At 44.4% G+C, this 15603-nt stretch overlaps 1 pseudogene; it reads right to left on the bottom strand.

Annotated features, from left to right (window-relative positions):
* Window positions 1-987: 987 nt before the first annotated feature.
* On the bottom strand, window positions 988-1945 carry LOC104326735 (olfactory receptor 6B1-like; annotated as a pseudogene).
* Window positions 1946-15603: the final 13658 nt, after the last annotated feature.

Below are 15603 nucleotides of genomic sequence, written 5' to 3'. Positions count from 1 at the left end.
CTTATGAAGAAGACATCTTTAGAACAGTGTAAGTGCATGGACAACGTAAGGACCTCCAGGTCCTGTTCTGTATAGCTGTTGCCTAGTCAGTGGGTGCCCAGCTTATACTGAAGTATTGGGTAATTCTTTCCCAGGTGCAAGATTTTGCATCTGTGTTTGTTGAATTGCTTAAAGTTCTTGTCCCTCTCCTTCTGAATGTTACTTTAGAAACAGCTCAATCTCCTACAGACCGAGTGTCAAATTTGCAACATCTGTGTGGATACCATATGGCATCAGAAATGCTATTGGATGCCTATGTTTAGGCAATTGATTCTTCTCTTCGTGCTTGTATTTCCTCATGTAATATAGAAGGAGCAGAAGAAAATTACACTTGAAAATCAGGAGGCTCTTTTAGCATTTAAAATGGAAATTAAACTGTGTGAATTAACTCTCTTCCCCAAAAATAAAGGTTTGTTCTGTAAATCTCAGCTACTTCCCAAAGTTCTATTTGAACTTAATGAAGAGAAGGAACTTCTCAGTGGTGGCTCATGTTCTCCTATGACACCTACATAAAATGAATGACATTATCTGAATTACTGAAGTTCCCATCTTAATCCCTGTGAAGAAAGTTAACATAACTATTTATTTGGTGCCTCAAGTTCTTTGAATCCAAGTTTTATATTCAGTTATGTCCAGGTCAGAATGCAATTGTGTTCGTTTATGCAGACCAAAAAATATACATGAAGAGAAGGCGATGACGTTTATTGCCTTCTCTATTGGTCAGGAATGATGTGTGAGGTATTCAGTAAAAACACCTTCTTTTACATTCACACAGTGTTAGCATTCATTGCTTTTAGCTTAACATACAGACTGGCTCAGGAAAAGCAATCTTTAACCACTAATGTCTATATAAAACCATAATTTTAATTCCTGTGAAAGTAAAAGTCTTATTAGACATCCATAGGATTCAGACAAATTCAGCTGGAAGATTATCTTCCAGGTATTGTACTAGTGATCAGACCCAGAGACTCTGGAGGCAGCACCCATGCCACACAAAACCTTCCAAAAAGTGTCTTCTACCTCCTGGTTCCTCAGGCAATAAATTAATGGATTTATCATTGGAGTGACTATAGTATAAATTATGGAAATCAGTTTGTTGATATCCAAGGAGTTTAAACTCCTGTGTCGGGCATACATGAAGATGGTGGCTGAGAAGAAGATGATGACCACAGTCAGGTGAGAAATACAGGTGGAGAAGGCTTGCTTTCCGTTCTGGACGATGGGAATGCACAAAATGGTGTTAATTATGCACATGTAAGAAATTATGATGACAGAGAGGGGGATCAACAGAATAAACAAGGCAAAGACAAAGTCAAACATCTCTACAGCTTATTGCTCAGTACAAGAGAGATTGAGCAAAGGGCTGATGTCACAGTAGAAGTGGTTGATGACATTTGAGCCACAGAAAGAGAGCCGGAAAAAGAAGATGACCTTTAGCAGAGATGTCAGAAAGCCAACTAGCCAAGAGCCCATGGCTGGCTGCATACAGACTCTGTGGTTCATGATGACTGCGTAGCTCAGTGGGTTGCAGACAGCCACAGAGCGGTTATAGGCAATGGCAGCCAGGAGGACAATTCAGTACAGACCAGGGCAATAAAGAAGAAGAGCTGGGCATATAACCTGTGAAGGAGATGCTCTTATTCTTCATCAGAAAGTTGACCAGCAATTTGGGAACAGTGACTGAGATGTTCCAGGCCTCTAGGAAAGACAGATAGGCTAAGAAAAAGTACATGGGCTTGTGGAGTTGGTGGTTTCTTCTGATTAAAGTGATGAAGACGATGTTTTCAAGGACAGTTAACAAATACAGAATGAAGAAACTTACAAACAATAGAGCCTGCAGATCTATGACGGTAGGGAATCCCAAGAGGACGAACTCATATATGCGGGTATGATTTTCCTGTATCATGATGAACTTGAAGACCTGGAACATGCAAGAAGGAAAAAGTAAGGAAAGAAAGAACATCTTCTATCATCTCCTCCAAGCACCCTCTCCATACTGGACTTGCATATATCCAATTTAAGTAGACATTCCACAGCAGTTATTTAATCGATATTCTTTATTATGTAACCACCTCTGAAAATTTTTGAGTCCTACAGAGTTATAGGAATGGTGATTCAAATCTTGGCTCCAAGAAAATGTCTAGGCTTCACTGATTTCCTTGGAGGCCTTTTTGCCATGATTTTCACTTAAAAGGCAGTCAAAGGGAAGAGGAAATATTGTTAAACATGCTTTTGATCTAAGTTCCGAGCTACCCCCCAGAAGACCACTAATGCCAAAAGCTATCTGGATAAAAGCACAGTCTTGATAAATGGCTGAACTCACACAGCAGCTACTGGAAGGAAAATTAACTCTATCCCAGTTGAAATCAAGGCAGGTGACTTTCACATTTCCTAGCTTGTACTGTATGTGAGACTCCTCAACCCTATTTTAGCAACTTGGTGTAAGCACCTGTGGAATTATTAGTAAAATTAAGGTTTTACATCTGAAAATTAAGGTTTATATGAAAAACATAGCATCGTTCACCCGTTGAGGAAAAGCATAAAATCAAAAGGAGCTCTGAGGATGGGACACAGCTGCAGCAGGCATGCGAGGAATCCACTAACACAGCAACTCCCTGCAACATCCCATAGAGGATGGAGCGGAGTGAAGATTCTGTGGCCATGCTCCGTGATGATAAAGTGGGAAGAAATGGTCCTCTAGAACTGATAAGCAGCTCATCTGGCCCCCTGAGCCAACAGCTTTTCGAAACCTTGCCAAAGTGCTATCCTCTCATGAACTTTTCTCGTTTTAGTGTCATTTTAATACCAAAACACACCTCCATCCCAAAGACTACCCATCTCCGAGGTGCAACCACTCCCCTTTGAGTCTGCGCCCTCAATTTTTTGTAAACTCTACCTTTAAACATGAAGTGAGAGAATCTTACACCAATCATGATAAAAGGTATGTATTACTACAGTCACTCAAACTCCACCTTAAAGGTAGAAAGGATATAAAAATAGCCAGGGAAATAGGGGATTTTCAGAGAAGAAGGTAACACCGTGAGCAAGTCAAGGGAAACTCCACCTCAGACTGCTTCCGACAACCGGGATTGGCTGACGGGCTGAGCCTTGCTTCTCCCCTCCTTTGGACACCTTGGGTGAGACTTAAACTAAGCGCTTTTCTCGGGAATCATAGAAGTCTCTCTAGAGAGTTACTCCCTAATGTTTATAGCCAGGCTGTATTATTTATAAACTTTTCACACCTTTTATACTTAGTAACATCATATATGCACGTGCTTTCCTGCAGACAGTCACTATCACCAGCAGTTCAAAAAACCTCTATACCTGTTGCACAAATAAAACTGCACTGTTTAAGTAGCCAGTGGTCACAGTTTCTCACTGAACGTGACCAAACACTGGACTGGAGCTGCAGACTGCTACTAGTGTATCCAGAACCCTGGTAATTTAATATACATATTAAACGCGACTGGACTGGTAGTGGTAAATTGGATATCATTCATAATTTAAACCTAGCCACACCTAGCCTCTCACTATGGTGAAGAGAATTAGAACGCAAGGAGGTTTATTTTCTGCCAAATTAACGCAACAGCACCTTCCATGAGATTTATGGCACTCAATTTAAGCTGTGGTAAATGTTGATAGGTAAGGCAGGTAACTGGGTTTCCAGCATAGCTAATGGAGATCTAAGCAGAACAAGCAAAAAACCCAGCCTATGTGATCTTAGGATGCTATAGAATGCAAACCATAACTGAAAAGTGCATGAATGAAAATGTTGTCAAAGAAAGAAAATAAAAATCGTGTTTACACATTCCAATATAGGCTTTAGAAATTCCAAAACTACATTATACTACCCTAGAATATTGACTGAAAATAATTTAATTAGAAAGGGTGATTAATTACACTGTTTCAGGTACCAGTCTCAGATGACACAACTTCCATGCTTAATTTTGAGAATCACTAATGTCACATGAAGTTTCTCAGGGTAAAAATTATGCTCAATGTTTTTTATATTCTAGTCCACTGAAAGTGGAATACAAGTGCCAATTTTTACCACATAAATACCTTCACTACCTTCAGAAGAAATGCTATTGCATAAAATACACAAAGGGGGTGAGGGGAAGTTTGTCTTTATCTCACACTAGAATACTGCTTAAATTTAAGGGAAAAAAAAACCAGGAAAAAGTATAATACTAATGTCAAAGTACACTGAAATATATTATTGCTGCTGCTCCTGTTACCCTAGTCTCTCAATGGAGGTCATAGGATTTTTAAAAGCACATAAGTATGATAAGAAAGTTCTATCTTTCTAATCTTTTTGATCTACTATAACTACTTTTGTTTTCCCCCCCAAACAACAATTTCACAGAATCACAGAATCACAGAATCACAGAATCACAGAATAGTAGAGGTTGGAAGGGACCTCTGTGGGTCATCTAGTCCAAACCCCCTGCCGAAGCGGGGTCACCTACAGCAGGCTGCACAGGACCTTGTCCAGGCGGGTCTTGAATATCTCCAGAGAAGGAGACTCCACAACCTCCCTGGGCAGCCTGTTCCAGTGCTCCGTCACCCTCAGAGGGAAGAAGTTCTTCCTCATGTTCAGACGGAACTTCCTGTGCCTCAGTTCGTGCCCATTGCCCCTTGTCCTGTCACTGGGCACCACTGAAAAGAGCTTGGCCCCATCCTCCTGACACCCACCCTTCAGATATTTGTAGGCATTTATAAGGTCCCCTCGCAGCCTTCCCTTCTTCAGGCTGAACAAGCCCAGCTCCCTCAACCTCTCCTCGTAGGGGAGATGCTCCAGTCCCCTCACCATACTCGTAGCCCTCCGCTGGACTCTCTCCAGTAGCTCTTCATCCTTCTTGAAGTGGGGAGCCCAGAAATGGACAGAGTACTCCAGATGAGGCCTCACCAGGGCAGCGTAGAGGGGAAGGAAAACCTCCCTCGTCCTGCTGGCCACACTCTTCTTGATGCACCCCAGGATCCCATTGGCTTTCTTGGCAGCCAGGGCACACTGCTGGCTCATGGTTAACCTGTCGTCCATCAGGACACCCAGGTCCCTCTCCGCAGAGCTGCTCTCCAGCAGGTCCACCCCAAGCCTGTACTGGTGCATGAGGTTGTTCCTCCCCAGGTGCAGGACCCTGCACTTGCCCTTGTTGAACCTCATCAGGTTCCTCTCTGCCCAGCTTTCCAGCCTATCCAGGTCACGCTGAATGGCAGCACAGTCTTCTGGTGTATCTACCACACCTCCCAGTTTGGTGTCATCAGCAAACTTGCTGAGGGTACATTCTAACTCTTCATCCAGGTCGTTGATGAAGAAGTTAAACAAGACTGGGCCCAGTACTGACCCCTGGGGGACACCACTAGTTACTGGCCTCCAACTAGACTCAGCGCTGCTGATGCCAACCCTCTGAGTTCTGCCATTCAGCCAGTTCTCTATCCACTTCACCGACCACTCATCCAGTCCACACTTCCTCAGCTTCCCTAGGAGGATATCATGGGAGACTGTGTCGAAAGCCTTGCTGAAGTCAAGGTAGACAACATCCACGGCTCTCCCTTCATCTACCCAGCCAGTCATGTCATCGTAGAAAGCTATTAGATTGGTCAGGCATGATTTGCCCTTGGTGAATCCATGCTGACTACTCCTGATAACCTTCTTTTCTTCCACTTCCTTCATGATGGCCTCCATGATAAGCTGCTCCATCACCTTTCCCGGGATGGAGGTGAGGTTGACCGGCCTGTAGTTCCCTGGGTCCTCCTTCTTGCCCTTTTTGAAGATTGGAGTGACATTGGCCTTTCTCCAGTCCTCGGGCACCTCTCCTGTCCTCCAGGACATCTCAAAGATGATGGAGAGTGGCTCAGCAATGACATCTGCCAGCTCCCTCAGCACTCGTGGGTGCATTCCATCGGGGCCCATGGATTTGTGGACGTCCAGATCGCTTAAGCGATCCCTCACACAGTCCTCCTCGACCAAGGGAAAGTCATCCTCTTTGTAGGCTTCTTCTCTTACCTCCGGGGCCTGGGATTCCTGAGGGCCAGTCTTAGCACTGAAGACTGAAGCAAAGAAGGCATTCAGTAGCTCTGCCTTCTCCGCATCCTTCGTCACCTGGACACCCGTCTCATTCAGCAGCGGCCCCACATTGTCCCTAGCCTTCCTTTTGCTGCTGATGTAGTTGAAGAAGCCCTTCTTGTTGTTTTTGACATCCCTTGCCAGCTTCAATTCCAGGTGGGCCTTGGCCTTCCTCGTCACATCCCTGCATGCTCTCACCACGTTTCTGTACTCTTCCCAAGTGGCCTGCCCCTCTTTCCACATTCCATGGACCTTTCTCTTCTGCCTGATGTCTGCTAGAAGCTCCTTGTTTAACCATGCAGGTCTCCTGCCTCCTTTGCTCGATTTCTTTCTCAGGGGGATGCATTGCTCCTGTGCATGGAAGAAGTGTTGTTTAAAGAGCGACCAGCACTCATGGACCCCCCTGCCTTCGAGAGCCCTGGCCCACGGGATTCGTCCCAGTAGCTCCTTGAAGAGGGCAAAGTCAGCCCTCCTGAGGTCCAAGGTTTTGATTCTGCTTATCGCCCTGCTTCCTCCACGCAGGATCCTGAACTCCACCATTTCATGGTCACTGCAGCCGAGTCTACCTCCGACCTTCACATCCTCCACCAGTCCCTCCTTGTTTGTTAACACAAGGTCCAGCAGCGCGCCTTTCCTTGTTGGTTCCTCCACCACTTGCATCACAAAGTTATCATCGATGCTCTGTAGGAACCTCCTGGATTGCCTAGCTGTATGGTCTTCCCAGCTGATGTCAGTGTGGTTGAAGTCCCCCATGAGAACCAGGGCCTGTGACTGTGAGGCTGCTTGCAGCTGCCTGTAGAAGGCCTCATCAACCTCTTCCTCCTGGTCAGGTGGCCTGTAGTACACACCCACCGTAATGTCACCCTTATGAGCCTGTCCCTTAATTCTAACCCACAAGCTTTCAACTCCTTCTTCACTTGCCCCCAGGCCAAGCTCAATGCAGTCTACTTGCTCCCTCACATACAGAGCAACTCCCCCACCTCTCCTTGTTGGCCTGTCTTTCCTAAAGAGTCTGTAGCCATCTATGACAGCATGCCAGTCATGCGAGTTGTCCCACCACGTTTCTGTGATGGCGACCAAGTCGTAGCCGTCCTGCTGTATAATGGCTTCCAGTTCCTCCTGTTTATTGCCCATGCTACGTGCATTGGTGTAAACACACTTGAGCTGGGCTGTCAACCTCACCCCTGGCCTTGGCACGCCAAGCCTATGCTCATCCCTAGTGAGCTGGGCAATATCCCCTTCCCCCTTCGAACCTAGTTATCATCGATGTTCTGCAGGAACCTCCTGGATTGTGTGTGCCTAGCTGTATGGTCTTCCCAGCTGATGTCAGGGTGGTTGAAGTCCCCCATGAGAACCAGGGCCTATGACTGTGAGGCTGCTTTCAACTGCTTGTAGAAGGCCTCATCAGCTTTCTCCTCCTGGTCAGGTGGCCTGTGGTACACACCCACAGTAACACCACCCATATGAGGCTGTCCCTTAATTCTAACCCATAAACTCTCAACTTCTTCTTCATCCTCCCCCAGGCCAAGCTCAATACGTTCCAGTTGCTCCCTCACATACAGAGCAACTCCACTACCTCGCCTAGTTGGCCTGTCTTTCCTAAAGAGTGTGTAGCCATCCATGACAGCATGCCAGTCATGCGAGTTGTCCCACCACGTTTCTGTGATGGCGACCAAGTCGTAGCCATCCTGCTGTACAATGGCTTCCAGCTCCTCCTGTTTATTGTCCGTGCTAAGTGAGTTGGCATAGACACACTTGAGCTGGGCTGTCAATCTCACCCCTGACCCTGGCATGCCATGCCTCAGCTCATCTCTAGTGAGCCTGGTTATATCCCCTTCTCTCTTCGAACCTAGTTTAAAGCCCTCTCGATGAGCCCCGCCAGCTCGTGGGTAAGAATCCCTTTTCCCCTTTGAGACAGCTGGACTCTTTCTGTCGCGAGCAGGCCCAGTGCTGAGTAAACCTCCCCATGATCAAAGAAACCAAAATTGCACCAATGGCACCAGTCTCTGAGCCACAAACTTTGCTGTAGACAAAGAAAGCAGTCTCTGATCTTTCCCTCAAGGCTATAGGTCTTGAGTCTAGTCCGTCAACCTCCCCAGCATTGTCTTACTTTTATTTGTGCCAGGTTGCCAGTTGTATGACAAGTTGTGAGGGAAAGCGGTCTGTGGAAAGAAGTCCCATGTGCTCTGCCCCAGCAATAAACCTCTTGCTGAATAACAATCCAACCTCTGCAATCAGTTGAATAGCACAAGCCAGAACATGAGATAGCAAATACTTAGGACACATGAATAGGCCAGGCTATGCAGAAGGTTTTTTAGGTGGGTGGGACTGTAACCAAGGTGATGGAATCAGTTGACCATAAACATGAACAGTGCTGCTATGTTGCTGGTACAGCCCGACCCACCTGGACATTAGATCTGGGAACAGAGGGTCTAATCTCATGGTAACCATTAATGCTAACCATAGTGGGTAATTGTGTTTTTGTCAAGAGAAATGATGGAGTGTGGTTCTGTGAAGTGGACTGAAGAAACTGACCGGGTTTGCCAAGATTTCGAGCCTGGTGGGCAAAAGGTAATTCCGGCAGGGGGAGATCGCGACCACCTACTCACTGACCCCCTACTCCAGTAACACCACCTACTCAAAAAGGAACAATGGAAGAGGGTGACTGAGTCTGCGCAACAATTTACGTAAGAAGTGAGAAAGGTTTCCACCAATTGCCAAAGAGAATAATACTGAATATGCATGAATAAAATAAATATGTATATTTTTGATCTATATAAACTGCATGGAAAAAGTATGAGGTATGCACGTTTGGTGGAATTATCCCCCGTGCATCCAGCGCTGCAATAAAGAATGCCTGCCTTTTAACACTACATTGGTGTTACGAGGTTTTATTCCCGGATTTTCGATGACAGGACAGTGTCTCCCAAAGGTCCATTTGTCTGGGTTTTCATAGTATCTGTTATGAATGTATTGTTCTTGTTATGAATGTGTTGCTCTTTGCATCTTATTTGGTAATCCCAGCCTTCTGATGCTGTTATCCATTTTATTGCAGTTGTGTTCCTTCCGAGTTATATCCCAGATCTGAAAATAAACCAAGAAAGTAACACCATATTCAAGCCTGGTTTGTCCAAAGGGTGGTCAGTAAAAGGTTACTGAAGATGGGCTAGATGAGGAATCTGTGTAATATTGACAGCTTCCTGGTTAAGATTAGTTGAGAAGTAAGGCTGAAGCATTCTGATGAATTGAGTCAATACAGTTACACCAAAGAAATCAAATCATCTGAGGTGAACAGAACAGGCCACAGAGAGTTATAAGAGTTAGAGTGTGTCAGTCTCAGTATGAACTGGCCCATTTGAATCACTTCAGAAAGCATAGACCAAGAAGGTGCAATAAAATAATATTGTTGAACTAGGTGAAGGGAGTGATCTAAGACCCTTTTTGCAACGTTTCCCCTCTGCAAGACTTAATCCTCAGCTGCTGTCTGGTTTCTCAGCCATATTCTGTGCCACCACCAAACCAGTTTTACATGTGAAACTCGACACCTTGGGAAGCAAGACACTGCAATTGTCTCGCTCCCACTTTTGAGTGAAGAACAAAGACCCCCACAGGTTTTACAGTCACAATCTCTTGAAACATCCCATCTGGAGGCTGGAAGATCTCTCTTTTCCATGCCTGCTCACTCCATGTAACCTCCCTGCCCAGTATCTCTGGAGACTGGAGACAAGTTTTGCACCACTCTCAGTCAAAGGCAGGATTAAACACGCAATACACAGAGAAGAGCTGTGTTGGTAACTATGAAAAAGGACTGCTAAATGGTCTACCTTAGCAGCCTGCATCATGTTAAGGTAAGAAAATTTGGCTGATCTTTGAAAATCAAGCTCCATCCAAATTAATTCCTTGTGCTAAGGTTAAACCTAGCTAGGATATAGGGTTAATGGGGGTAGGTCATGGCAAAATGGACTGTGTCTGTATGAACAGAATAGACTTTATCACCACTGCAGTGTGACTGAATCAGTCTTAGGCATCGGATCAGCATGAATGGAGAATGCTGGGATACGGCATAAACTTAGCCAGAGCAGGCAGGATTAGTAAATTAATGTGGATTGAACAGGTTGGCATGCTAAAATAGATTGCATGGAATAGACCAGGCAATAGAGAAATCATGGTGGGATAGGTCAGGCGCTGAGCCAGGGTGGATGTCACATGGGCTTGATGCTGGTCATTGTGATGGACATCAGATTAGATTTGACTTGGTAACAGCGTAAGGAGTTTAACACGGGTGGCCCACACCAGGGTGGTGGAATAAGATGACCTTAATGTTTACCATTACTCACTGCCAACTGGCTTCAAGATTCAGGCCCACCTTCAGGCATTCTTAGCTCATGACATCCAGACCAAAAGAAAGCTTGGAGTGGCCTTTGGCTCATTTCTAGAATCTAACAGGTGTTCTGTATGGGCCATGCATATTTGTGTAAATTCTCTGTCCTGAAATGGTAATTCTCCCTCTTCACAGCACCAGTCAGTGGTACATTTTGGGCTCTGAAATGCAAGACATAGCTGAACGGACATGGGCTAAGTAAGGGTAATGTCCTAAGGTTAATCCTACAGCTTCTGCTACCTGCAAGACTCTCACTCCTTGACACCCGAACACCTGGTCATACACTGCACCACCTTCTAATTGGGTAGCTTTTAATACCTGTTATTATAGCGGGTTCAACAGCCAGTCATTCTCCTCTGCTGTTTAGCAGGAGGGACTAAGTTCTGTGGTCTGCGTTTAATTCCATAGATAAGATGATATGGGAGCTGCAGTAGTAAAAGAAACTCCAGCACTCTGACTGAAATCTCAGTTCATACCAAGGAGAGACCTTTGAAATCAGGTTCTTGGGGTAGCTAGTGTGAATCAGACACACTAAACTACTTTCCTGAAATACTCTGCCTGAGGAGGGAAAGAGTAATCATGTCTTGCTTGTTTCTTTCAGAAGGCTGGGAGAGGTTGTCAAAGCAATGTAGCAGAACCAGCCCGAAGCAGGGGGTCAATACACAGAGATGAAAAGTAAAAATACTGCAGCAAAATTGAATGGGTTAACAGATATGTAGCAGGTAATGTTCATGGGTCAGTACTGGTGAACCGGCAACACACAGTAAGCAAACATGTCTGTACTAGCAGAGAGCAGCAATAAAGGCGGACTTCTATGGCAAGTATTCTTCTCCCTACAGTATTCAGCCCATTCTGACATTTGAACTGCCAGCTGTTCAATCTGCACCAGGTTCAGTCTTAGCTTATGACACACATCACAGATGCCACAGCAGGGAAGGGAGCTTCTCTTTCTGCTATCGAGAAGTGGCCTTTATTGCAGAAGGGTCACATAACTCAGCTTTGACTGTGCCCCCTCATTGAGACCCCCCCTTGCCCAAACCAGAGCAGCTGCTCTGGCAGCAGATTCTTATCCCTGCTCTACCTGTAGTTAGTATCTTCAGATGCTGTCTCTGGGAGATGAAGATAAAATGTCTTTTTTTTAATGAGAGGTGGATTGAACATGATACAGACAGTATGTTACTGTGGATGGAAAAGAAGTCTTCTGCAGTTCTCCCCATGATCCACGTTAATTATCTGTGATTGCAGCAAAAAAAAGCTTTCCAGCTGGAACTTAAAAGAAAACTAAAATAAGCACAAGTTCTCTCCCTGTTTGATTTACCTAGCTCAGTGGTGAGTAGAGAGCCTGTATGAGTCGTTTAGATCAAACCCCTCTCCATGTCACTCTGCAAGCTGGATGATGATGGTGTGAGAGTGAAGCCAAACTGGTTTCACGTATAGTCTTAGCATGAATAAAATAGGCCTGAACAATGTGTCACCAAAAATTTGGTAGAACAGAGGAATTAATAATGGGGTGAACTAGGGTGAGGCAGGAAAAAAAGGACAGGTTTGAACTTGCTGCCAAGCCTGAGGCTTAATGGGAATATAGGGGCTGGGGTACAGCTAAAACGGATATATAGGCTGAGTGAGGTCCATCACATCCAGGAGTGCGATTTTAACAAGAAAACACTGGGAAATGCTGTGTGGATGAAATAGTTCAGGAGACTGAAAAACACACTGGCAAAGTTGTGTGAGCCACAAGAGGGCAGTGAACAACCAGCAGACTTTGGTGAAGAGAGTAAGAGCAGTGCATTAGACAGGAATGAGCAGTGATCCAACTAGAGTGGCTGTGCCATAGCGCTGGGATAAGGGATTCAGCCTCTGCTTTCTCCTGCTGACCGTGTTGTTCCAAGTCACATTCAAACCTGTTTAGACTATGAAAGCTGACAGAAGAGGAGTCTTAGTATCAGAAGTCACACACTCCTGAAGCTCAACAGGGCATTTTTGTGGAAAATAATCCTCCTTGTCACTGTACATACCCCCTCCATTAAACATATTCTTATCTGGTGAATCGAAGGACTCAGGGAAATCCTCTTATACCATCCTGTTAGAAGGAAGGCTGCTGTTTTTCCACACCCACAGGCCCAGCCAGTTACAACAGAGTAAATACGGCAAACAAGAGCATTGTCACAGCAAAACTGAGTACAGGTGTGGCTGCCACACTGATGATGCACACAGTGATGTCACTACCTTTCCTGGTGCCCACACAAACACAGGCAGCACTCGAATAAAAATGAACAACAGAGAAAGTGCGATCTCCTTCCTGTTAATCAAGATTAAAATAAGCTATTAGACTACACATATACCCTAATTCACTTACACAAATACTTCTATTTGTAGGTGTCTTTTGATCTCTGGCTGAGACTTCAAGTCCTCCAGCATCTATCTCAGGCCCTGGGACTTATATCCAGTCTCCAACACAGGCCCAGGGTCTTCTCATATTCAAGTTTCCTACCTTCCAGTTAGTCCAACTAAAAATTCACTAGCAGAAAAGGCACTTACACAGACAGACATACTCACACAAAGAAGATAGAGCACAAACTCACAGACACACATAGAGGAAGCACTTAGAAATTAAGTAGAACACACTGTAATGACTAGGGAAAAAGCTGGCCAAGCAGGTACGCTGGCCAGCAGCATGCTTAGACACTATTAGATCTTTTTACCCATCCATCTTTTAATTCTCTTCATTCTCACACGCTTTTCCTCCTCAATTCACTTCAACTTGGCCTCTCCCTACCTTTGATAATTCCACAGAACATACTACAATGAATTTCATACTAAGTTGTCATTTATCAGCGCAACCCATTCTAATCCTGGAATAATCTTCTACAAAGTTACTGTTTGAAAGTGTTTAAGGCTACGGTTTAATTATTGCTATTTAGATTTGGGCTTTGTTGCTACATCCATTATGTGCTGTTCATTATAGTATGCACGTCCAAATTCAATTTATTACTTCGTCTACCTATTGTGTTCTCTTTTAAGTTGAATAGCCTGTAAAAAGATGTCTCTGTACACACACTCACCCCCCACCCACCCCTCCCCTCAGGCTCTCCAGTATGAAGCGGCATTTCTCACAGCTGGAATAGCTTACATCTAATGTTCACAGAAGGAGCAATCATGGACTGCCTGCTAAGCTTCTTTCCTCTGGGGACTACAGACAAACAATGTGTGGAAGCAAAATAACCTGATCAAAGCTGTAAACAAAGTAAATCCCGTATGGTCCTCCCTCAACTAGTGGACAGGACTGACCTAGACAAGACAGCTCAAGCAGTAGTTTCAGAAAAAGCTCAAGGAAACAGGCTGAAACTTTGCTTCCATCTTCCTTGGACATCGTCAGCAATCCTTATTTTCTGATAGAACTAATTACTTTCTTGCCTCAGAATGAACTGATATTAACAATTTGAGTACAAATTATGAGAGCATAAGAACAAATCTGAATGTGTAATCAGGATTTTTGGAGCCCCATTACTAGTTTGGTAAATCTGTATTGCTCCTTTGGCATTTCTGCCACCACAATGTGCCACAGTGCAAATTACTACTGTTAAATTAGAGCTAACTAGAAGTTTGTGCTATTTTTATTGGTGTGTGTTGTGGGTTAACTGTGGTAGGCAGATAAACACCATGCACTCGTTCACTTTCCCTCCACCACGCTCACTGGAACTGGGGAAGAGGAAAGAAAAAATAAAACCAAAAAAACTTGCAGATTAAGATGAAACAAACAAACAAACAAGCAAGATAATAATTAATAAGTAAAGGATTAGTGGAAGAAGAGGGAAGAAAACAAAATTTAAAAAATGATGCAAAGGCAAATACTCACTGTTTCCTGTGGGTAGACCAATGCCCAGCCAATTCCTGAACAAAAGATGACTAACACCCCGTAAAACCCTCTCTTTGCCCTTTTATGTCTGAGCATGACATTATATGGTATGGAATATCTCTGTGGTTAGTTTGGGTTATCTGCTCAGTTGTGTCCACTCCCAGCCTACTGTGTATCCCCTTTTTACTGCAGGGGGGGAGGTGGGGGGTACCAGAGAGAGAAACAGAGAAGGCCTTGATGCTGTGCAAACACTGTTCAGCAAAAGCTAGAAGATTCATGTATTAGCAACACAGTTTTGGTTAAAAATATAAAGCACAACACCGTATGAGCTCCTATGAAGAAAATTACTTATATCCTAGCCAGGCTCAGTACAGTGGGGTAAGTCCTTTGTAGCTTTCACTGGAATGAAGGCCCTGACCATTGCAAATCTCTGTCATTGTGATCCTATGACAATGGAGCCAAAACATGCTCTGAAGTGTAGGCTATAAGCTCAGTCTGACATACATGCCCAGACAGTGTAACTTTGAAGAGAAAACCTCCTTCCTGCTGTGCTCAGTTCACAATTATGTCCTGCCCCAGAGTGGTTTTCTACCCTTTGGACAGTAACACAATATCCTGGGCTAGAACAATCTGTGCCACCAGGTGAGGTTAGCAGAAGTGGTTTACATGGAGTGAGAAACAAAATTCTTGACTTAGGGGACATGGAAGATACTGATGAAGGCACTGTGGAAAGGCCTAAATATTGTTGTGATGTTCAAGGAGATCGATACACAGATCCAAGCAGAAAGCATGCTCTCATTCCCCTAGTCTCTCTCAGAAATTCCTGCCTTCCTGTACAAGTGCACAGTTCTATGTATAAGTGTTCTAGATTGTCCTTATTCCCGTGACTACTAATACAAGGAGCAGGTTATCAGGTATAAGGTACATTCCCTCTTCTTCCTGGTAAATGTAATAACTGATGATTTTTGAGGAACTCTATCTTGGTTAGCAGATCAGTGTTGTTGTGACCTGTACCACCTTCAAACATGGGGTTTTTTTCCTGCTTACAACTGATACTCAAGCATTTTTAAATCTTCAGGCTATTATGTTTAGCAGTGGCCTCACGCATGATACAAGGAACAGTATTTCATAATATTCTCTAGTACTGAGGATAAAGCTTGAACAGCTGGCAAATCTCTTATCTCCATGGCAACGACTGCAACACAGGCTGATTGCAGAGATGGAGGAGAAAATTCTTTTTTATATCAGAGTTAACAGTAT

Source organism: Opisthocomus hoazin, chromosome 26 (assembly GCF_030867145.1).
Source record: "Opisthocomus hoazin isolate bOpiHoa1 chromosome 26, bOpiHoa1.hap1, whole genome shotgun sequence".
NCBI classification, from domain to species: Eukaryota; Metazoa; Chordata; class Aves; order Opisthocomiformes; family Opisthocomidae; genus Opisthocomus; species Opisthocomus hoazin.
This window is presented reverse-complemented; position numbering and strand designations above follow the sequence as displayed.